Here is a 24,159-nt window from a genome sequence, read left to right as displayed (position 1 = left end):
AGCATTTCCAGAAAATCAGGAAGAAGCAAGAAAACACTGGCATGCTCAGATTTCTTCTCTCTATATATCTTTCTATTTCTTTTCCTCTCTCTCTTTCTTTCTTTCCTTCTTTCTCTTTCCTTCTTTCCTCCTCCCTCACTTTCTTCCTCCCTCACTTTTTTCTTCATTTTTCTTTTTCTTTCTTTCTTTCTTTCTTTCTTTCTTTCTTTCTTTGTCTTTCTTTCTTTCTCTTTCTTTCTTTCTTTCTTTCTTTCTTTCTTTTTCTTTCTTTCTTTCTTTCTTTCTTTCTTTCTCTTTCTTTTTCTTCCTTTCTTCCTTTCTTCCTTCCTTTCTTCCTTTCTTCCTTCCTTTCTCTCTCTTTCTCTCTCTCTCTCTTTCTCTCTCTCTTTCTTTCTCTCTTTCTTTCTTTCTCTGTCTTTTTCTTTCTCTCTCTCTCTTTCTCTCTCTTTCTCTCTCTCTCTTTCTCTCTCTCTCTTTCTTTCTTTCTTTCTTTCTTTCTTTCTTTCTTTCTGTCTTTCTATCTTTCTATCTTTCTTTCCTTTTCTTTCTTTTTTAATGGATACTTAATATATAGGGATTGAAGATATGAGAACACAGATTTAATTCCTATAATGTTTCCATAATCAATGCTTTGTATCTGAACAAAAGTGTAAAGAAGGGCATAAATGCACTAAGCTGCATTTCAAAAATGACATCGTAATTGCTGGGACTGCCTATCTTACCTTGGCCTCAAGCATTTACCAGGATTCAAATTTATTTGAAACTGTTCTCCCAAGTCTGCCTAATTTTTTTTTGTCCAAATAGCAGCAACTCACAGTGAACAAAGCTTCAGGATTTTTTTTTTTTTTTTTTTACTTACAGCTAAATTTAACTTTACCCATCCAATAAAAAAGAAATAAGGGAGCCTTTATTATCTCCCTGGATTTCTGGGTATGATACCACATCATAGAGAAGTGGTTATTAGAGACAATGGCCTACCAAGGTGAAGTTTGTAATAAAGCCTATTATGTGGTTTCACCATTGACACTAATGGAATGTAACAGTGATTTAGAATGATTTAATGGTTCCCAGGTTGTGCTCTAATAGTGCTCTTTATATTATGATGTATATCACAAAACCTAATGTGGCTGTTGTGATATATTGACAGTATTCATGCTGTTTCATTTTTTTAGGGGAATTTTAAAAACTGCCAAAGAAGAAAATTAATAGGCTGCAACTGCTTTATTTTCAAGGGGTCTGTTTTTTAAATGTATGTGCATAAATTTCTCTTTGGTGCCATGCTTAAGGTAATAAATTCATTTGCATTTTTATTCCAAAGTCATAAAAGTGGAATGCATGCATGCATGCATTTGTGTGAGTGCATGTCTGTGTTTGAAGCCCCACTTTGAAAAGATTGCACTGTCATCTCAAGATATGTTTACAAAATGGTACTAATGGTTTCAAATGTTCCTAAAAGAGGAGTGCAAAAGACAAGCTTTCTCTTCTCATAGACTGCAAAATGACACTAATTTAATAAGAGTGAGACAGCAGGGGGTATGAGTACAGATTCACTTTAAAAACATCCAGACCCTTAGGGGTCCAGGTGGCTTTTAGACTTGCACTTAAAGTCTGGAATTTAAATAAAAACACAAGCATCCTACAACAGACACAAAGGGAGATGTATTACAGCCAAGATACCTGCATTTTGAAATGGTTTGTGGGTGTCTCTGCAATGCCTGACCTATTAGCTCTAAGGCATTTTTGGTTTCAAGTAGGTTAAGAAACAGCGGGTATTTTCTTGCATTTTCTAAAAGTTTTTTCTTCTCCTTTCAATTTAAAAACATACCTCATGAAATATCGTAGCTCTGAAGATCATCATTCTGATCAGCTTCCAGACACTTCAGGCTCCTTAAGTGACAAGGAAATGGTTAAAGAATTTGTGCTGGGGTGGGAGGGGGGCTGAAAGAAACACAAGAACATAGTCCTCTCTAAAAAAAGGTGTTTCATACCTGACTAATATTTACTCTAAGAACATTTGAGCAAAGGTTCTCAGCATTTTTTCTTGTTTCCTTCCCCATCCTCACTAGTTTGCCCTTTTTAAAATGAGTTTCCCATGTTAAAACCAGACACAGTACATTTGGAGGGTGAAAGAAAGGAAGGATCCTGAAAACTTGGTTATTGCTACCTTGATTTCCTCATCAAACAATGCAAAGGAGGCAGATCTTCCCAAGCCCGCCTCAGGCTGAGAAGCTGTGGAGGTGTCTCACACTTCCTCTCCCTCAAACAACAATGAAGAAAGGGAAAAGGGAATCCTCTTGTTGAGGATGGGAGACGGGTGAGTACCAGCTCTTACAGGTGTGGTAGAGGGGAAGAGGAGCATGAGAGGGAGGAAGCTTCCAAGCAGTGAGTGTATCATAGCACAAGTGACTGTCTTGCACTTATGACAGCAGATGATCAGGTCTCTCTGGTTCCCTGTTAACCTGTGCCTTCTATTCTGTGCTGCAGCTGCTGCTGCTGACACAGCAGGAGTAGGCCAAACCTCAAAAGCATGGGGCCCTTGAGTCCTACTTGGATAATGGTGACTGTGTGCACTCTTCCCTTGTGGGGGCTGAGCATTGGTGCATCACATTGTAATGCATCACATGTGGTGCATCACATATGGTGCATCACATTGCACACATCTTCCATACCAGCTGGTGGGTGCTGCTTGTCCTGCTGAGGTTGGAACAAGTCTTTGGGGTCAGCAGAGTGGCCATCAGTGCTCTGAATCACTGCCAATCAGGCAGGAGGACACGAGCTCTGTGGGCTGATGGTGGTACTGGAACAAGCCTTGCTCACCCCCAGAAGACAGGGCAATGACCTAAATGTGGGGATTTGGTTTCATCAGTCTCATCCACGTGAGACATGTCTTTTGGAGGGCGTTAAAGAGTATGGTTCATTTAAATCAACCAGATTCATTTAATCACCCAGCTGAATTTATCCCAGATGAAGGACTCCTCAGGTGCTCATGCTGGTGTTGATACTGTCTCCCTAGGGGCAGACTGACAGTGCCATCTGGGAGAAGTGGTGTGAGTGAGCGCTCAGAGATGGGAACACGCCGGGTAAGGACTTTAGAGCCTAGCCTAGTCCTTTGGTCTGTCACAGCCATTCGGAGAGCTCCCCAAGAAAAGAGGGAATTTGTTCCTCTGAACCCCCATTCCTGGGAGGCTCAGAGGAGTTCCTGTTTTGTCAAACTGTAGGTTATAGCCATTAATGTAGCACTGATGTTCACTAATTACAGGGCAATAACATGACAATGTCCTATCGTCCTATCATGCTTTGGGTTAGTTTGATTTAGTCTTTTTTTTTTTTTTTTTTTTTCCCCTGTGAAAACACCATTTTGTGATAAAACTGCCTGGGATGAAGTCCTCTGGAACACAACACAACCAGACATCTCCTGGTGGGATCAAGGTTGGTGTCGCATGTGCTTCCAGTGTCATGGCAGGGGAATTCAGTGAGCACAAAAGAACAATTTTCCTCTCTCTCCAAGTCACCCCCTAAAACTGTCCACAAAATCATAATTTTTCAAGTGTAAAGGGTATGTACAGGCTGGAAAATGGTTTTATAAATACAGACTTACATTGAATAATGACTTTGGGGCACTGAACTGAGAGAGGACAGGCAGAATTTTGGAGAAAGTCATTTGTTTTTGACACTAAAGTTATTTCAAAGTTATAAGCAAGATATTTCTCAGGAGATGTTCTTTCTTTCTTTCCTTTTTGTACTGCATCATCCCTGTGGAGAGCTTTGTGGAATCACACAGAACAAAATTAGGCAAAGTGTCTGTTACATAACCTCCCCTTTCTCTAAAAATAATGGGAGCATCAATAGCACCTAGGCTTCTCTCTTTCCCAAGTTTATGAACAGCACCTGGAAAGTGGGGCTGGGAAATAGTGGAGATTGTGTAATGAAACATAAGGATCCTTTTTACAGCAATACATTGAAATTTGCATAATTATTATCCCATTTTGACTTTTTAACTTTAGAGAATCTATGTGGGTCAGTTTTCCCTGTTTTAATTAGCAAATTCAAAATAACAAAAAATGGCAATTTCCTTCTCTCAAGCTCAAGTGGACTACCCAGCCTGTAGCAATAATTATATTTTTCAACTGTGAGGTGCCTAATTTAAAGTACAAGATTCCCAGTAGTTGCAGAAGTTTTAAGGACAAGAAGTGACAGAAGCAAGTGAACCTTTTCTTTGTATTGCTTCCCAGATGAAAGTCTTTTCAGCATATAAACTTAATAGGAATTGTGTCACTCATGTAAATAAATTTCTGTGTCAATATTATTTATTGTAAAGTATTTTAACCATTAGGATAAATGAAGAGCAAGGCTTTACTAATCAGATTACTAGCACGCTTATTCTAATTTATACCTTCCACGGTTAGCCTTTAAGCCACAGTTGACCTCTTATTTTTTATATTAACTGGAAACAATTCATCAAGTGAGTTACCCCTCTCCTTTCAAATCCACTTGTATTACTAAAAGGTTGAGTAAAGACCTCTGGGGAACAAGGGCAATTTTTGACATGGATCTCAACAGATTAAACTATGCAGGGACAATATAGAATACATTGGAGCAATAACATTATCACATCATAGCCTGATTGAGAGGCATTTCCTTGCATTTTTGTCCTTTTACCATAAGCCAATAGTAGCCACAGGCATTTGACTGGAGAGCCCGGAGGATTGACAGGCCTGGCAGTCATTACACGCTGGATTGAATACTAGATTACTCCAAAGTGGCTCAGGGTCAAGGATCAGTGTGTTCCCTTTTGGCACTAAATGACTTTAATATCCTTACTGTATTAGTCAATTACTTTAAAGCTGCTGCTCTCTGAGCTCTCTCTGCCCCCCTGCAGTTTACTATGGACATTTGAATTGCTCCCATACTTAACCCACACATCTGCTTTTAGCTGTCAAAAGAATAGTGCTACCACTGGAGCTATTGACAATGCAAAATGAACAGAGATACTTGCTGTCAGTGTCAAGTGGCACTTTCTTTTCATTGTTTGTTTTAAACAACTCCTAAATAACTGCACAGTGAAACTGTTCCTAATTCAGGAAGAGTCCAATCCCATTTTGCAGACTACCTTTAATCACATTTTAATCTGACAAAAACAAGCAGGAACGAGTTATCCTGTCTCTGTGCTTGTTCATGGGGAAAAGAAAAAAAAAAATATATATATATATATCTGTTGTCCAAAGAGCTGAAGTACTGCAGTAAGACACATAAAGATGGGTTGCTTTAAACTCTTGCTTGAATTTCACAACAGCCACAGTGACTCCAGCAAATTACACTGCACTTCTGAATTTATTGGTGCAACACAGTGAAGAATTTTATATCATGGCCACTGAACATTAAAAGGTCTGGCTTGGCTTGGTGTTAAACCAACATGTCTAGATTAAATATGAGCAGAACTGATCTGAATTTTAAAACTGCTTGAAAGTCATGCCTTTAGTGTTTTAGTGAAAGTGATATCACTGCACATGAAAGCACATCTGTGTGGTGGGGCCCGGCTTGTGTGCAGTGATGTCATTGGGCTAAAAAAGCAGCTCAGGACTTCACAGCTAGGTACATACAGAAATGATTTTCTCTTGCAGATATACCCATTTCCATCTGTTTGAGAGTAAATATGCACTGGGTTTTACCAGAAGAGCTGTCACGTTAACGGTTTGGTAAGCCCATATCACTTGCATGTAGGCATTCACAGCTTTTTCCTCTTTTCTTAATAACTTGTAATGTGGGTGTAATAACTGGTTGTTTTGTTATTCTTCTAAAAAATACTGCCATTGTTTTACAAAAATACTGAATTAAACTGTCTGTACTGCTGGGTGAATCGGATTGATCTACTTTATGGACAGTTCAGGGATCTGTCATGTCAATGTTGCCTTTCTTATCCTTCAGAGAATGGTTAAATATTGATATTTTTAATATGAGCAAGGAGTTCAGACTCTTCATTTACTCCATGAAAAAAAGAAAAAAGAAAAAAAAAGAAAAAAAGAAAGAAAAAAGGAAAATTTGACAAAATTTTGACATACATGGTAGATATAACACAGGTCATTACTCCTGGGAACTGTAAAAGATCTGATATCCTGACTGCCCAATACTTTTAGTCAGGGAAGTGTCCACTCAGACATGTTTGCTGAACACAGGGCCAAGGCAGAAATTAATCCACTGTGCAGCCCAAGCTTCCGCAAGGCTTAGGCAGGATCAGAGACTTTCTATCTCCCAGCTCCAGCAGACTTTGCATTTCACTTGAGATTAAAACTGCTGTGTTAGGGAGTAGATGAAACACCAGTTTAAATAAAATAGTCTCTAAGTTTATGTTTATGTTATTCAAGATCTTTGAGGATAATAAACACATCTTAGGTAGTGGAGCACTAATAATAATGGAGTAATATTATCCGTTCTAAAATACATGCATACTTGTATTTCTTTCCATACAAAAAACATTTTATATATGAATCTTGAGTTTTGCCTTTTCAAGAAGATATTACATGTGTTCCTACTCCAGGAAAGCAGACAGACATGTGGACAGTAATATATATTTCGTTTGCAGTGTTCCTCAGCTCAGCAGCTAGGCATAATGAATGGTGCCTTGGGGAATGCTCTGAATAATTGTGCTAATTTAAAATTTAGTCAGCAAAGGACCTTAAAAAACTTGGTACCTCTTGGTAATGATGCATCATTAGCACTTTTCATTCATTTGTATTTTGTTGTGTTTAGGGATTTGGGTATTCAGGAGAAGAAAGGTAGCCTGACAAGAGAGTGATTGAATCAGCCCCCTTGATACCTGGGAGTGACAGAAGGTGAAGTACTGTAGCTGCAGTTGACAACTACTTTAATATGAGCCACTTATAAATATTTACAATTCATAAGTCAATGATGAGCTTGTGTATAGCACATAAGTATTTGGTATATTTATTTGGATCCTGATCATTAGATTGGAAATAGCTCAGTGTTAAAGAGTTATAGAAACATTTTCAATTAAAAGAGCTTCATTTGGAGGCTGCAGTGCACAGCTTTGAAGAAAATAATATACACGATACAGGTGAGTTCACACTTCTAGGAAACTGAAGAACCATTCTCATCTTAATCTTGGGAGTAAAACATCCAGCTTCAGTGCAATAACATATGTGAGTAAGATTAATAGGAATTGGCTCTCGATGATTTATTTGGCACAGATACCACAACACTTAACATATGGCCTTTTTGCAGTACAATGGTAAGCATATCGGAATCTAGTCATGAAACAGTGAGTTCTGTTTACAGAACAAGATATAATTTTGTTGGGGATATAATTCCTCTTGTTAAGGAATTCTACTAATAAGTTGATTTTGTAAGCTAAATGAGACACCTCAGGTACACGATTTTGATCTGACTGCAATAAAAGATCAAGCTCTCACCAGGCTGACAGGTCAAAAATGAAGCACCTATTGACTGACAGATTTCAATATTTTTTGTTCAAGACAGACAATTCTATGCAAACGTGCTTTTGTTTCTCTTATTAAATGTTGTACACTCTTCATAAAAGAAAAAAAAAAGAAAAGGCACCACACTCCATAAAACAAATTGAAGTAAAATGAAAAAGCTTCCAGAGAAGGCATCTTTTTTTTTCCTAAAAAAAAAAAAAAAAAAGAAACACTAAAACATCTGTACTTTCCTGAACTACTTTAGGCAGAGTAATTATCTGTCGTTTCTGTCTCTTAAATATGAGTGCAAGGTGCAGTGATGAGTGCTAAATACGTTAATCAAGAATGAAAACTAAATTGGAACATTCTGGAGCACATGCACTGGTACATAAAAAGACAAACTAATCCTCTGTTTGCACTAGTAAAACATATAATAACTTGTTATGCTTGGGTGTCTAATTTTTTTAATTTTTTTTATTTTTTTCAGTTTCATTGTGACTACTTTTTAATATAACAACAAGTATTTAAATGACCATTGGGGATGGACACTCCTTTCTTTCCACCCTGGTGGGTAATGAGAGAGACAACACCTCCAGCCATTATCCCTTCGAGTGCTGAGTGGGAGTGCAGTTAACTTTGATAGCATAGAAGTAAGTACAATTTTATTGCATAGAAAAAAATGTCGAGAATAACCTATTCAGTTTAACATTTTCACAGAGTAATTACACATAAAATTAGCTAACCATCAAAGTTTTTAGCTACTTTTCCCCATCATATTAACTGAATACATACACATTTCATCTTTAAGCACAGAGAAATTATTTTAACCTCACAATATCCACAGAAACAATCCAGCTTTTTTGACTTTTTACTTGTTGATAATTCTAGGTTTGCTTCTCAAACTATAATTAATTTTTCAGGTACTAATGTAGAAAATCAATCTGTAATGTCTCTCTTGTGTATGTACAATGCAATCATTCATTAATGCAATTTCAAATATCAAAAAAGTGTCTGTTTCTGTTTAATTTGTATGGTCTGGTAATAGTATTGTCAGAGTCTTGTCATGGATCATACTCAGGTATGTAAACAACACGTGAACTTACTTTGAATGATAGACAATCTCATAATTTTTTCTCATAAAATGACATATACAAATCAAGGAGCTAAAGCATGGAAAGTAACATATTTTGGTCTTCTGACTAATGGTAACCTGGTGCTATTGAATTACTGAACTGTGTCTGAGAACTAATGAGAAAAATTTCCCAGGGGAATCTTTATCCAATGCACTTGGAGAGCACCTTGGGGACTCATTCCGTGTCTGTCACCTTTCCCGTCTCATTGACACTCAGCTTCTTTACCACCATTACACTGTGCAACCATTTCACTTTACACCTCACGATTAGAATATTAAAAGGAGAGAATACTACACTACTTGCTCCAGATAGCAGAGTTGTTTTTGACACTTAAAATAGAAATTGTCACTGAAATATCACAAGGACATGACTGTCTCTAGCTCCAGAGCTCCAGCAGAACATTTTAAAGCTCAGAACTGTATTATTTTGCAGCTAATGATATCTTTTATCATATTTCTTAAATGGCTTGTTTCTTAATTTCTTAACTAACAATAAGATATTTAAGGATATGTTATGTCGTATAGACCACACAAATGATTTCTCTTAGGCAAAATTTGCTCTGTCATAGTAGCAGAAACTGAATCACTGGTATTGATTGTATAATGATGAGCATTTAAATGAAAGAATAAAAATATTGTTAGCAAAAAGTACAGCATTTCACAAGTGATAAATATTTGGTGAAGACTTGTGAAGTCTGAAAACACATGGAAAAATCTTCAGTTGCTGTAAATGCATTAGCTTCATTGACTTAGGGGGAACGCTGCTGATTTCCTTCAGTGAGGATTTGTCTCATATATCTTACATCTATATTTAGTAAAGCTTTGGTACATCCCACTAGGGCCAAAACCTGCCTTCCTCTGGAAAGCTTCCTCACTGAAGTACACAGCACTACTCTCATGAGTAAGAACAGGGAGGATTTGGCCTCAGGGAATAAAGCTCAGGAAAAAAAAAAAAAGTTTGAAAAAATCCAACTACATTTTTTAAACTTAAAAAGTGCTCTAATTTCACCTGGTTGGTGATTTCAGAGAGAAGCTAATTAAAGTCAATGGAGAATTTTAAAAGTGAAGAGAAAAAACAAATTAGGGCAGCAGGGGGAAAATAAGTTTTCTAATTATATATAATGAGGATATCTTTTACATAGTGCAAGAAGCAAATGTATACCTTTTCTATTATATCTAGACTATGATGATTTCTGCTGTGTGGCCCAGGATGCTACACATATAGCTGCATGTACCCACCATGTAAGTAGTTGATTTAAAGAGCTCTAGTTAGCCAAATGTCTGTGGGGGTTGAACTTTTTTATTATTATTATTATTATTTATTTTTTTGGGGGGGTAGAGACTGAGAAATACTGAATATATTTGACTATTGGTTATATTTACAGCACCCATTGCCTCCATTCCTTGTTTTTGTTACATTGTTTTGTTTGTAGCTTCTCACACTTCTCTTAAAAGTGGGGAGTGGTGTGAAGGGAAATTATTCTGGCAAGTGTGAAGAAGAAGTAAGACTGTATGCCGAGGCTGGGTTTATTTGCCTTCTACCAAAGATCTTTCCAGGGAACTGGAGAAAGTGTGCTCTGATCTTATCCTTCTTCTTCTGAAGCCAATGGGATTTCTGCTACAGACTCCCTGAGGACAGACTCAATGTGGTGTTTTGCACTACTGAAATCAGTAGGCAGCCTCTGACATGGTGGATCTAATATTTCTTGAAAATATTTGAGCACACTTGTCCCAGCCTTGGATTACCAACAGTTCCATCTTTCATTGTTGGCTCAGTAAATATACTTTGATCTAAATGAAATAAAGGTGCACTCATGGAGTTGTAGATTTTCTAGAGGATTCTTTCCCCTGCCCATTAATCCTGAGCTTCAGAGGAGAGGTAAGAGAGAACTGAAAGATTAACTTAAAAATTACAGTATTATTGTTAATGTTTAGGGAATGGAAAGGACCCAAACAACAAGTTCTGACAGGAATTATGAGTTCTTTCTTGTTTGGTGTACACCACTGATGGTGTGAGAAATACAGTGATGATGATGAAAAGGCAAATGAGGTTTTGATGTTCTCTTACACAGTTATTTCAAACCTTCCAATATCAGAAATATTTTAAGTCTCATTTGTTTTACAGGGCTGAGTTTAATTAATTAGAACCAGGAGCCATCAAGCATAGCTGTGCAAAGTGAGGACAAAGCACTTTTGCTCAGATGATCTCCTTCGTCTCCACTCTGCAGCCATACTGCACAGGGGGAAATAAGTGAATAAGAAGCAAGGTTGTGAGGATAACATCTATATTACTAGCTGTTCACCTTTAGCTGTCTTATTTGTGGGAATTTCAAGTCACTGCACTTTATTCTGTGTTCAGACCAAAATTCCCTTATCTATGCTTTTGCTTTGGCTGGTCTGAGATCTACCACGCATGAACGGAATGTCAACGAGAAAGCTAGTTTGTGAATATTTTAGGAAAGTTAATACTTCTTACTTCAGCACAGTCACATGATCTTTGAAAATAAAATTCTATTAGCTGGTCTATTTAAGCTTCCTCTACTCTTTCAATATGTTAACTTATGTGAAAATCTTTGTTTGTTTGTTTGTTTTATTTAAAAGTATTAATTTATAGTTCACACATTCCTGTCCCTTCTTTTCAGCAGCAAAATACAACTCTGTAAAAAATATATGGATTACAGGGAAAACTCTCCATGTCAATACAATATAAGGAGACAAGCTATGAGCTGCATTTCTTTGTCTTTCTCAGAAAGATAATTATGAGCATGGCAAAGGAAGAAATCCGTAGATTTGGTTTTGCAGGAACTGCATGAAGCAGGTACTTGATTCAGTGTCATGCTAGTGCTGCTACGGGCAACAAGCCATTTCAGTAGAAGTTGGGATTTAATATACGTTTAAACTTTTTCTCTGTGACCTCCCTCCCACCCATTAAATTTCTTACAACTGGCTCTTATCAGCTTCTCAGGGATAGTTTTTGATTGGGAGTTGATGAGGCTGCATTAAATCTTCCTGACACTTCGGATACCCGAACCTACAACATTGTCATGTGGCAGAAAGCTATAACTAAAACCTGAAGGCAACTAATATGTATATGAGCACTACTAATTTCATGAATCTTTACTAGTACAACAACTTAGACTTGCAGAGACAGAAAGTGGAGTTAGATGTGTTTCATCATTTATCATTTTACTTTGCCAGCTTGGACTTATGCCAGACATCAACACTATGTAATTTCTATACAATTGTATGTATTGCATAGATAAATGCATGTGCATTTCAGAAATAAAGGGAAAAATAGGTCTCTTAAGGCCAAGAAAGTTCAAATGTAATCCTTCTAAAGCCATACATCTGTGTGCAATGTTAAGTTCAAGTAGAGATGCATAAATAGAAGTAGCAGCGTCTGATCCATCACTCACATTCAGGATAGTCTTTCTGTTTCAGATGTCTTTACTAATCAGTTGGTTTTTTTTTTTGTTTTTTTGTTTTGTTTTGTTTTTTTTGAAGAGGAGGAGGAGGAGGGTGGGGGGAGAAGGGAGACAGAGGGGGGCAAAATTTAATGGTGTGGGTACTGTGTACTTACTTTTGCCTGCCTAAGTGGAGTGCTTTGAAGGAAGCAAATCACATAGGTCTAATCCCAATTTGTGCCTCTCAAAATCTTTCTCTGTGGGCCCCAAGGTCATGTCTGAACATCTACTTATTCTTTAATGCACAGTTGAAAATGTGCAGTGAAACACTAAGGCAACTACTTTTTAGTGCCATGAGCAGGCAGGTCATGAAAAGCTGGCCAATAGGGTAAATACAATTAATATGGTAGTGTTCAAGGGTCTGATTAGCACTATTTATCTGTCATTTCCTTTCATTCCTGGAGATTTCATTGCACTGAGTTCAGAGTCTTGCTTTTACTGTTTGGATCATTCGTCCTGGTCTAGTTTGTCACAAACGTCTAAAAGTTCTGCTCTAAATGACTTTGATGGTGTCAGCTCAGTCAGCGCCAAAGCAAACGCAGGGTATATGTTTACAGTCTCTTTTTTATACATGTCTGGGGCAGAAGAGCTATTGAAGCAAATTACTTCTCACCCACACGGAGGGTATTCCTTCAATGTCACAGCGGAGGTCATTGACAGGGCAACACAGAAAAGACAGCTTCCGAAGAGCAAGCTGAAGTTTTCCATAATGCCCACCCAACAACTTTTCTCAAATGCTCTCAAGGAAAGTACATTTAACCCTTTGTAATCAACAAATTCAAATGCAAAAATAAATCCTTAAAACTTTTAGCATATGCAATAGTATATATATATATATATGCAATATGATATTTGCAGGAAAAACTCATCACATGCCATAGTAATCCCACCGTTACAGTAATGGCCAGAATGATACATCATTTTTGCATTTTAAAAATAAATATTTGTGGCTGCTAATCTATTCAGAGAAGCTATATAATTTCTTGTTGGTGTCGCTATACTGACCTCTGCAGGCTTTGGAAGTTTGCAACGTTGTTTACGGCAGTAACGCTGCCGTGACCCACTATGCAGTGGAACAGCTTGCACCACTGACAGGCTTGTGGGCCAATGTGGCTATCCTAGGGCTTGCTTGCTTTTTAGAACTAAATATAAAACTGTAAAAGAATTTAAAATCACGACTAGAAAGTCAGTGTTCATGATGTTCAGAAAATGTTACTTTAGGAAGAAGTGAAGTGGAAAAAAACAGTATTTAAGTGGGTTCTTTACAGATTTCAGGTTTTATAGTGTGACCTGGTTGTTAAGAATTGTGTCCATTTTAAGTGAAAAATATCATGGCTATTAATGACTATGCAAAGCATGTCTGTTAAAAAAAATAATTTTGCTGTATATTTAATCAAATTTCCTATAGTATGCTATTCTGCTCCTAGGTCTACAAAACTTGTGTATGTTCAGTATGTTTTATAAGTATAAGGTTTTTCAACAAGGACAGACAAACTTCAATATGCATATTGATACTTTAATTATGCAAACTTCCTCATTTCTGAGTTTTAGTATACTGAATTAAATTAATTTCACAGAAAAAAAAATACACACGTGTTAATATGGGTTATTTTCTGTTAAATACTTACTGCATTTCTGGAGTTAAGTGAGTTGCTTATATTTATTCATGTCCAAATATAATTTTTCAATTAGGGTCTGACACTTCTTTTATACATATATATCATTTTTGTAACTTATAGTCATGTTTGGCCGACATACAGAGCTATGCCCTATACCTTGTTTATGTTAGAAACAAAGACTCTCTGAACTGCAGCTCTGTTTATAACTATTTGTGGTTTAACAAATGACAAAATACAGAAGACTTAAAAATCTCAGTCTGGAAAAAATATCTCAGTCTGGTTTATGTTTTCATCTACTTTCCCCACATTTATTGATTTTGTTAACTGTTTCAGCCATTCACTGTACACTTCTCTGACCACATCGTATTTATGTTGTATGCAGGTAACTGACATTTGAAGAAAAACAAAACATACAGGATGAAGTCCTGGCTCCTCTGAAAGCTCCCATTGACTTTAGGAGAGCCAAGAATTTTCTCGTTGCATTTTTGTCTCTCTTGCTTCATCCTCAGAATTAAATGCTCTCCTGGACAAATTCAAAGTTTATCTAATTAATCTTATTCTGTAATAGACCGAAGGGTTATACTCTCAGACACAGAGATATATGGACATTCCTATTTCCACTATTTGTGGAAAAAATTGTGCATTTTGGGATGGATCACTCACACTGGATTAAATTTTCTGTAATCCAGTACTGATAACTGAGAGTTGCCAAAAGCTAGCTAAAATAGGGAATGTTTGGTGGGAGAGGAAAATGCACATGGAAAGTTGCAAGATTATTCTTTAAATATTTGGCTTAACATTCACTCCCTCAGTTTTATTTTTCCAGTTATTTGTATTGTCAAAACGCATGATCTGAGATAACTGGAGATGTCTGAGAAGAACAAAATTTTGAGATTAGTGATTAGATAGAGAAAAAAATCTAGTTACCACCATGCCTGTGAGGTACATTCAAAGACTATATAACTTTACACAGTACCCCAAGACATATCCAGAAGCATACCTAATGTTCTCCAGCCACAAATGAGCATTCAACCCATGGGATCAAACAAGGGATAATATGAAGTGAAAAATAAACAGGTGTCTATGGTGAAGAATTTAGGTCCTCAGAACCAGCTGTTTTTATTCTGGAGATTTGCTCCTTTTGCTCCACACTATTTTTATATTTTAACATTGCCACATTGCCTTGCTCTGTCACATATAAAATATTAATGGCGTTTGAGACTAAATCACCATATCTTAATCAGTAGGGACTAGCCAGTGAGAATGAACAAAGGTAGGCATCCTTCATCACCAGGAAGTTTGTCTAGCTTGGCAGTGTAGGAAAGGATAGCTGGAAAGGGATATCTTCTCCCAAGAGGAAGCACTTGTTTATTGGATGCAGAGGTGATATAACAGCAATGATTAGAGACAGTAACTGCCAGTCCATTCCCATACTCAATCACACTGCAAGCTGAAGTGCAGAGTAACTTGAAACAGCTTTATGGACATACCCACATTGCCATATGGTGTGGTGCAGAGAGTAAAGTTCTAGGCGTTGATTTACCAAGATGTATTCTGGTCCAAGGACCCTGTGACCACATAATACCTTTACTGGCAATGACAATCAGGCCATTTGCCTGTCCCAGGCACACATTGCATGTACAGGGAGTTAAATGCTGGAAGATCTTTTGTGAACGTTACAATGGGGCATGTTAGAGGACTGCCCCCATGCATTGTTTCTGCTTTGGTTCCACTAGGAGGGAAACTGCTCTGAGTGTACCAACAGTATCCCCAGTGCATAACAAACTTACCCTTCACAACACACTAAATTAATAACCTGAATGCACCCTAACTACAAGTACTAGAAGAAGTTTAGCTATGGCAGCAAAATTCACCATAAAAGTTATGATGTGGCTTTTATTTCAAGGACATCTCAGGAGTATGTTAAGATGTTCAGTATACAGCTGACAAATTAGTCTGGAATATAGGCTGTGGCCATGTCTGGAAGACCACTGAAACTCAGGATATGAGATTTTTTTTTTTTTCCTGCCAGTGGCATATAGACCACACAGTAAATTCTACCGCTCTACAGAAACATAGCTCACATTTAAGTACAGCTCTTCATGTGCTGATCCCAGATTAAAGCACCAGGGCAACTGGTCTGAGCAGTCATTGAAGCCTTCTCTTGTCCATCAGTCTTGATTACTTGGTATTCATGTCAGGCCTGTCCTGTAATGCAAATAATCATTCAGTATTACACTTCTACACTTTGTAGAAGTTTTCATGGAAATTTAGAGCAGGATCACGTCCTGATTCTGTCAGTATAGAGACCATAGTTTCGTTTTTGTCCTAGAAGTTCCTAATTTGTGTTCATTTCTCTGTTGGATCTCTGTGAAAGCCGTTAAACAGGATGTCAGCTCCTTTTAATTTTGCTAAGTGCAGGTCTTGTTGCGTTTGGCTTAATCTTCCATCCGTCTGATGACTCGTAAAACTGAAGCTTGACCATTCAAGAGTACGGCAACATCCAGCATCCCAGCAGCCACCCCCAGGGCACCTTGTCAGATGGTATTAGCAGAGGAACCAAAGCAAGTGTCAGGGCACACGGCCCCTGCTGCACTGTCTGGACATGTACAACTGGAGCCCCCTCAAATCACAGGCCAAGTGATCTGGTTACTCTGTGTAAAAGCAGCTAGCTGTAAGCTCCCTTTGGGAGTCCACAGTATACCTTTCCACACATGCCCTTACAACTAAACTGTACTACGGTAGCTCTAAAAAGGCTGTAAAATAGTATCTTTGCCCATTTCCCCTATTAAACTCTGTTTTCTGAAGGGGGTATAAAACTGTCAGTGTTGTACCAGATACACTTCATTGTATATACTTTTACACAAAGGAGCTTTAAGTTTCTTTATACTATTGAGGTAGCACAAAGCAGATGCAATAGGGACTGTGCTCTGCCTCTTTTTGAAGTATCTATGGTGCTATTTATGCAATAGACTATATTTGGTATCTCATTACTGATATAAGCAGAAGCATCACCCAACAATTGCAAAGAGATTTTTTTGCATACCTCAGAGGCTGAACTTGATCCAGTACTTCTGAGACATTGGGCATAAACTATTTTCCACCGATGTTCTTTGATTTGCAAAGAAAAAAAAATTATAGGATGTATAGTGTGCAAATAGACTTTGCACTCTCCTGCAACTAACAGTAATGGTATGCAGGCTACAATTTAAGGAGAACTATTAGCTTTCTGAGATGTTAAATTACTGCAGAGCATGCAATAATAATAATATGGGAAAAGACAGCACCCTAGTGGGTTGAAACAAAGAACACAGCACAGCCCTATCATACGCAGCCTCTGTAGTAACACTTCTTTTTCACATAAAAAAGTTCCTTCCTGGGGAGCATGGTTGTTATACACTGACACTGCATTCTTCTTGCACAATGGCCTTGATTTGGTGAAGTACCTTATTCACACACATGTCTCCGAGCAATTGAGCAGTCTCACCTGAGTGAATGCAGCTGTTCATGAGCTCAAAGTTAGGCCCATCCTTTAGACTTCACCTGAATGTAGCCTCTACAATTTAGCCAGCTTTCACATTTTCTGACATAAGACACAAGAAGCTGGAACTATTTCAATTCCATTTACCAATTTTGTCTCTCTTTTTTTTTTTTTTACTAATAAATTAACTGATCATCTTGCTTATATATTTCATCTTTGAGGTAAAGTATCTAATGGTTGGTTTGTTGTTGTTTTGTTTGTTTTTGGGGGGGGGACTTTTTTTTTTTTTTTTAACTTTTTCAGTGCAATTTACAACCAAGCTTCTGTCCATATTTAGACCAGGAATAGAAAATCAGCACAGATTAAAACCAAGTTCAAACTCAAATATTTTAAGCACAAAAGTAGAGAGAGAAAAATGGTGCAATGTGGAAATATACTTCCAAGGTAGTCTTAGCCATTGGTACATAAGGACTTGAAGTCTTGGCCATGCTAAGCTTCTGTCTTTCATTTAAATGCCACTGGGGTGCTGCCATATTTTCTTGAATTCTCTGTCCTTTAATAACATCAAGAGAAGTGAATAGCCAGAAAATAAAATGCATAATATAACTAGTAATCATCCCAGAAACTCCTCTTTCTTTTTTGCTCCTTAAGGATCATTTATGCATTCCCTCCTCCCCCACTCCCACCAGCAAAAATAAATAAATAAATAAATTACATAAAGTGGACTTACTGTGCAGATGAAGAGTGAGAACCTCAGGTATCCTTCTCTGAGGTAAAAATCTTTGGGCGCAAAGTTACAGAGTCAGATATTTTCTGTTGGTTTCTGAATTAAATGAAATTTGAAGGCCCACATACTTAGAGGAAAAAAAAATATCCATTTGTTTTTATGCTTTTGCACTCACAGAGGGCACCAAAGCTCCTGCTGTAGTATCACTACTAAAAAATTAAGTGGAACAAGTTACATCTTTCAAATGGACGCGTATTTAGCAAAACAGTTAACAATTGTCATCTTATTTGCACAGAAATGCATGAGGTCCAGTTTCATATTGCAGTATGTAGACAACAGCAGTCTGGCTTTCAGGGGTCTGTATCATGGCAGCGGTTTCATCCATTTCTGTTCCCTTCCCTAAAGGGAACTGTTAAAGCAGTTTCTTAACTGTGAATACACAACTGATGTTGATAAGCAATTGGTGCCCCTGTCTTCATTAAAACAACACTACTAGTCCAGTCCTACTAGTTGGAAGAAACTTCTGGATTTGTACTCACTGCTGATTCTTCTAGTAGATTTACATTTTACCAGTTAGGAAACACTATTGCAACCTTCACAGACAATCCTAACTAGCCAGCCTCCCATCCCAAATTTGGAGTAAAATTCTACAGATACATTAATTGTATCATATGTAGGTCAGTATCAAATTTGTATTAGTTGCTGAAAGCCCTCTTCAGTAGTATGAAACTTTCTGATATTTTTGGCTAGTCATGTGCTTTTGTTAATCTTATTTTTTCAGCCAACTGTATACTCTGTTTGTCTGCTTATTTTACTTCAGAACCAATATAAATGTAGCCAAGGTTAACCTTTACCACAGGAAAAGGAAGTGGCATAGATGAGAATACTTGGAAAATTTGGGACTTGTAGTGTTGTATGAGATTGGGTGCATAATATGGGTGACACAATTTGCAATACATCCTACAGAAAAATAGCAAACTTCTGTGATTTAACAAGAGTTGTGCAAATATACATCCCTCAACACCATTTATGAATTAATCAAGTGCACAAGCACCTCTTATGAGGACTTCACATCAAGTAAGGAACTCGCCTAGGGACAGAATACTAAAAGACCCCTATAAAACTCATTAAGAGAAACTACATCTTCCAATTTTTAATTTAAATATATAATAGAAAAAGAAACAAGCTGCATCAATTTATCACTGGACTTGAATTAGAGATAATATAATGTGGGAATTACAAAAGTTTAAAAAATGCTGAATAAATACATATTTTATATTGAGACAGCACCATTCCACCAAGACATTTCAAAAAGCAATTTTGACACTGATGCAAATATTGTTTTGCCAGGCACTTATTTTGGGTACAAAAGGCTTCATTTTGTTGTCATTACTGACACATACTTTTTTTCAGGAAGCACAATATACTCCAATAAAATTGAAGGAATAGTTAAGTAGGACAGGTCCATTGTGACTCAGCTGCCTGCACATCCAGTTCTTATGCAAGGGGGCTGCAAGGAGTTTAGCTTAACCTTTAAAACAGGAGCAAAATTAGGTAAAGTTGTGTAAAGTCACTATATTTTTACCTGGCTATTATGGAAGTACTTTTAAATGCTACCAGGCAGTTCAGATAATATAAAAATTTCAATACTGCCTTCGTCTCAAGTCAAGGGTACACTTAAAGAGTTATTAGCACCCAGCAAAGTGTGTTAAGTCTGACATTCATGATGTCTCAGTTATTAAATAGATACTAGTACACGTACTGATTTTCTTATAAAACTTAATAATGATAATGACCTTTCCATTTAGAATCAGGCTTTCAATGCTGAAAACACCAGCAGATTTATAGAATTTAATGCTAGACGCAAATTACAGATCATTGTCAGTTTTTCACATATGCAGAACTTGAAATGTATTTTTCACTTTTCATCTTGAACATTCACGTGTCATAATGACCATCAAATGTATATATTTCTATGCATAGCTAACATAATCGATGTTACACTCAATTTATCATTTGATTTAGTGCTCCTCTGCACCAGTGCATTATTCCACTGGGATGCTCTGCACACCATAGTGCCTTTTACTGTTAAAAAAGACAAAAAAAAAAATAAATGGTGTCATGGAATCTGCTGCTGTTACTAAACAAAAGAGATGTTTTGTATGGCAAAATATCATCCTCAGAGTAGTATATAAATAATTTTGGGCAAAGAGTGAAACCAAGCAATGAGGCTGTTTTTTTTTGCCACTTGCTAATATAACACTACTGCAGGGATTTTTCTTTTTAGGTACACTGAATGGTGATAATATAGATTAGTAAAGGAAAAGCCAGACATTGCTAAATACTAAAAATAATTTGGCCTGCAGCATTCAGCTTAGTTAAAATTACTGCATTTCAAGGACTATGTTTTCATCTACTAAAAAAAAATTGACACATTTCCCCTGACTTCAGTACTGCTGTGCCAGTTTACATGAGCCCAGGATCAAGCCCATTTCAATAATGAATGAGAATAACTCTAGTGGGGATTACAGCAGTTGAGAATTTGACCCCTGACTCTCAGCTACACGGAGAAGAAAAAGAATCAGTTTTAGAATACTTAATATATTTTCTTACACACAAAAAAAGGGGTTATTTCTAAAACAAACAAGCCGGACTCTATGCTACAACAGAGATTATTATAAAAAACTATGAATATGATGAAGGGAGACCATCTCTCTCTTTTTTTTCCTTTAATTTTCTTTTTCCCAGTAAGTCCTTTTCCCCAGACCTCTGTGATATGCTCCATATACATTAATAACCCCTGTGTTTCTGATTAGCCAGCGCTTCCATGTCTGATATTGTCTCAGTTACCTGAGGGGGGGCAAGTTATGTGAGACAATATTTATGAATACTGGTACTGTTAAAAGCTGTAATTTATGTGACCTCAATTTTATTTACATGCAGAATAAGAATCCTTGCAAAGTTTTCATCTCTGATGAATTCAGAAGTCCTTACTTACACTAGTGTTTTTAGCACAGACTATATAACTTTAAAGGTGGAAGTTATCCATCTAACTTCAAGTGGGATCTGAATTAATCTGAACTTGTCCCAGGAGGCAATGGAAGGGCAGAATTCATCTGACTTATATTAGACTTCTACCTAAGGATGACATTAATTGCACCCCAGAAGTGCCAGTTTCTCTCCACTGACTATAAAGGCAGCCAAAAAGGACTTGCACAGATGTAGATGTCAACATTTGTCAAATTCCAACCTAACTTCTTCTCTCCTGGGGAAAAGGAAAATTCCCTCACCTTCTCCAGGATGACCCTATCTTAAAGGACCTAATCCTACAGGATACTCTGCTAAATTCTTTTTAAAAGCATTTATTCTCAACTGCTTTAGGATCAAGAGTCACAGATGAAAGATGCTTGCTACAGATTGGCCAAGATTTCCGAGGAAGAGGTAAAGAGATAAAAGGTAAGGGTGAAAATTGTTGTCTCAGGCACTGGATAATATCATGTCAGCTATTTCCTCTTATGGAGAAGACAGAGCTTGTCATTTGGTTCCCACAGGGAGCTCACAAAGCAAATTTCACTTGTTCTGCCTGCAAACTTTCTGAACAATGAGTACCTACTACAGGAATTAAAGCTTATACCTCATTCATATAATGTAATGTTAACACAAGAAGAAAGGAAGGTTCCAGGAAAGTGATTCTGAAAGATTTGAGCTTTTTCTTCCCAGACACAGGACCTCAAATGACTATTAAATCACCAAAGACCAGGCAGTGAAATGAATGGCATTCTTCCCCTTTTTGAAAAACAACATGCGGGTGTGCTATGTTTAGCTATCATTACCTGATCCAGAAAATTTAAGTCTATATATGATTCTAGTCTCAAAGAAATCAGCTCAGCTAAAAGCTTGCAAAATTGCATTTCTTGAGCATGTTTATATAAGCACATAAAAATAACAGAGTTAAAGATTTTTTGGGGGGGGAAAGAAACTTAACATACTAACACAGTGAATGTAAGAAGAGAAGCACAGTTAATACTTTGATTTAAAGTAACTAGAGAGTGTAAAAATACGGAATATGTTATCTTTGAGGAGCCAATTTTTCTTTGGCATTACAAAGAAACATGTGAGTTCTCTTTTTACAGACACTGGAAACTGCTAAGCATTAACAGGCAGGAGTGGTTTACACAGTGATTGATATTAGCCAATTTTACAAAAATATGAGGGTATTACTTGTGCTGTACTCCATCTAATTGTTTTTATTATATTACCATGGCTGTGTTGAAACACAACCCCAAAATTCCAGATCTGGATTAACTGTCCCATGAAATTTATAAGGGAAACAATTTATAGTGTGGTTTTGGGTAGTTAAAACCAGAAATGTATTTCAAACAAAATCCCAGTTTTGAACACTGCTGGACAGGTGGGAAATGTGATTGTGAATGCCAGCTCATGGCCAGGATTTTTAATACATCAGGATAACTATGTAAAAGAACACTTCAGTGACTTTAGTACTGTGCTTTTATGAAACATTTTTATTTTGAAAATATTGCACTTAAATACTAACCACCTCTGAGAAACTAATATATTTACTATCAATGGTTTTGTATAATTAATGCAGAGTCAGTCCTTATTCTAAAGAAAGAAGCCAGCCTAAACTTGGAAATTCAAAGTTAAAGATGACATTCTGCATTCAATTCATCCTCTGGTGCCTTGTTATTGAAGAACATATAATGCTAACATCACACGCAGATCTGAGGCTCCACCATTACCTAAGCACAACAGGGTAAGCTAACGACAGTGTGTCAGCCTTTTGTTGGCCCATGTCACAACCTTAACATTACTTTGTAAGAAGAACTGCTGTCAGGGCATTTCAAGTTGTGTTTGAAATAGTGCCAAGAATGAGGAGGCCCCACTGTCCAATTGCCTACCCAGTATTAACAAACTAGATAGGGAAAAAAAAAAAAAGAAGAAATTGCTCAGTTTGCATCTCAGTGCATGAAAAATCCTAAAGTGTTGCAGGGACAATTGATTATCCAGAGGGCACCACACCATTTTTGACTGAAAAAGGCCCTTTCTGGCATCCTACTGGTTGTCTATATGAACATTTCTTTTGTATTTTCCTTTCAACAAGTGAGAAATGAGGAAGGGGTAGAAAATGAGGTTATGGGGAAGAAAAAAAAAAAAAAAAGAAAAAAAAAAGGAGGAATTGCAGTGTTTTGTAAGACTTTTATGGTTTTTAGCCTAACACAAGGCTGAAATGTACAAGGAAAACCATTTTGTCTCCTTGGCAATACTTACCATGTAAAGTACAGCAAGTATTTCTTCATTTGTTTTTCAAGGACCTTGCTGCAATAGACCAACCTCCCCAATGTAAAAGCATATTCTCCGTGTGAGAGCAAAATGGCCTTAAATGTAGTCCATATTTTATTTTATTTTTTACAGAAGTATTAATTATCTAGTGGAAGTTCAGCTACCTCTGTTGTGATATTGTGATATGTGAATCCTTGTCTCAATGAACTGGGAGCACTTGCAGAGACATTAATGTTGAAATCATTTGTTCTCATGATGGGACTATTCACATGTTCATATAGCCATTCTTACTTAAATGACGTGTTGGTCTGAATCTTTAAATATACCACTATTTATGCAGATGAAATAGACCTTAGCATGGGATGATCCACTAATGCCAATTATTTCTAAACTGTACCAAGGTAGAAGTATCCTGCACAGGACAGACAATTTAAAGATGGGTATGGGTTTCATTGCTTTGCTGAGCATATATTAACATATATTTATAGCATATATATAAATAAAGGAAAAATAGAAATCTAACAGCCAATGTGCAGATTATTCTTTAAAACATATGTATACAGCAAGTAATGCATATATTTACATATATATATATGTCTATCTTCTGTCCTCAGTCTCTTTTCAGAAGCATTCAAGCTGTGATTTGGCCAAACCAGGCAGTCTCCTGTAATGTAGGCTACAGAGCTGTGGAAGAAGAATCTGGGCTACTGGGGAATTAAAGCAGTCCTTCTTACTTTAGAAACATGGGGAACTGTTCCCACCATTATTTTAATATTTTCTTAACAGTAACTGTGAATATAACCTAAAAGTTAAAGATCCATCCTTTAGTATATAGAAAACTAGTTGTCTATGCAGAACCCTGTTAATTTAATGTTGGGAACAGTTACACGTATTTCTAAAGTAAAATCAATTTAAAATACAAACAACATTTACCCTATATATTTGCAATTGACAGTTTGCTTGTTATGACTGCTGGAATGAACAGCTGGTAGTGACTCTTTC

General features: G+C 36.9%; 2 long non-coding RNA genes across 4 annotated transcripts; one reads left to right on the top strand and one right to left on the bottom strand.

The window, feature by feature from the left end:
• Window positions 1–1,545: 1,545 nt before the first annotated feature.
• On the top strand, window positions 1,546–10,826 carry LOC308179395. Of its 3 annotated transcripts, none has more exons than XR_013940346.1 (5): window positions 1,546–3,080; window positions 6,748–6,830; window positions 7,921–8,083; window positions 9,746–9,807; window positions 10,691–10,826. It is a non-coding gene; the product is annotated as an uncharacterized lncRNA (long non-coding RNA). The 3 variants fall into 3 exon arrangements; XR_013940347.1 differs by lacking the exon at window positions 1,546–3,080 and adding an exon at window positions 5,018–5,696; XR_013940345.1 differs by lacking the exon at window positions 6,748–6,830.
• A 4,894-nt stretch (window positions 10,827–15,720) lies between these two features.
• Window positions 15,721–21,214, bottom strand: LOC308179453. The gene is made up of 3 exons (XR_013940381.1): window positions 17,860–21,214; window positions 16,695–16,759; window positions 15,721–15,856 (listed from the first exon to the last, which is right to left on the bottom strand). It is a non-coding gene; the product is annotated as an uncharacterized lncRNA (long non-coding RNA).
• Window positions 21,215–24,159: the final 2,945 nt, after the last annotated feature.

Source organism: Anser brachyrhynchus (assembly GCF_964034855.1).
Source record: "Anser brachyrhynchus genome assembly, chromosome: 1".
NCBI classification, from domain to species: Eukaryota; Metazoa; Chordata; class Aves; order Anseriformes; family Anatidae; genus Anser; species Anser brachyrhynchus.
The sequence above is the reverse complement of the archived record's forward strand: the minus strand, read 5'-3'. Positions and strand labels throughout refer to the sequence as shown.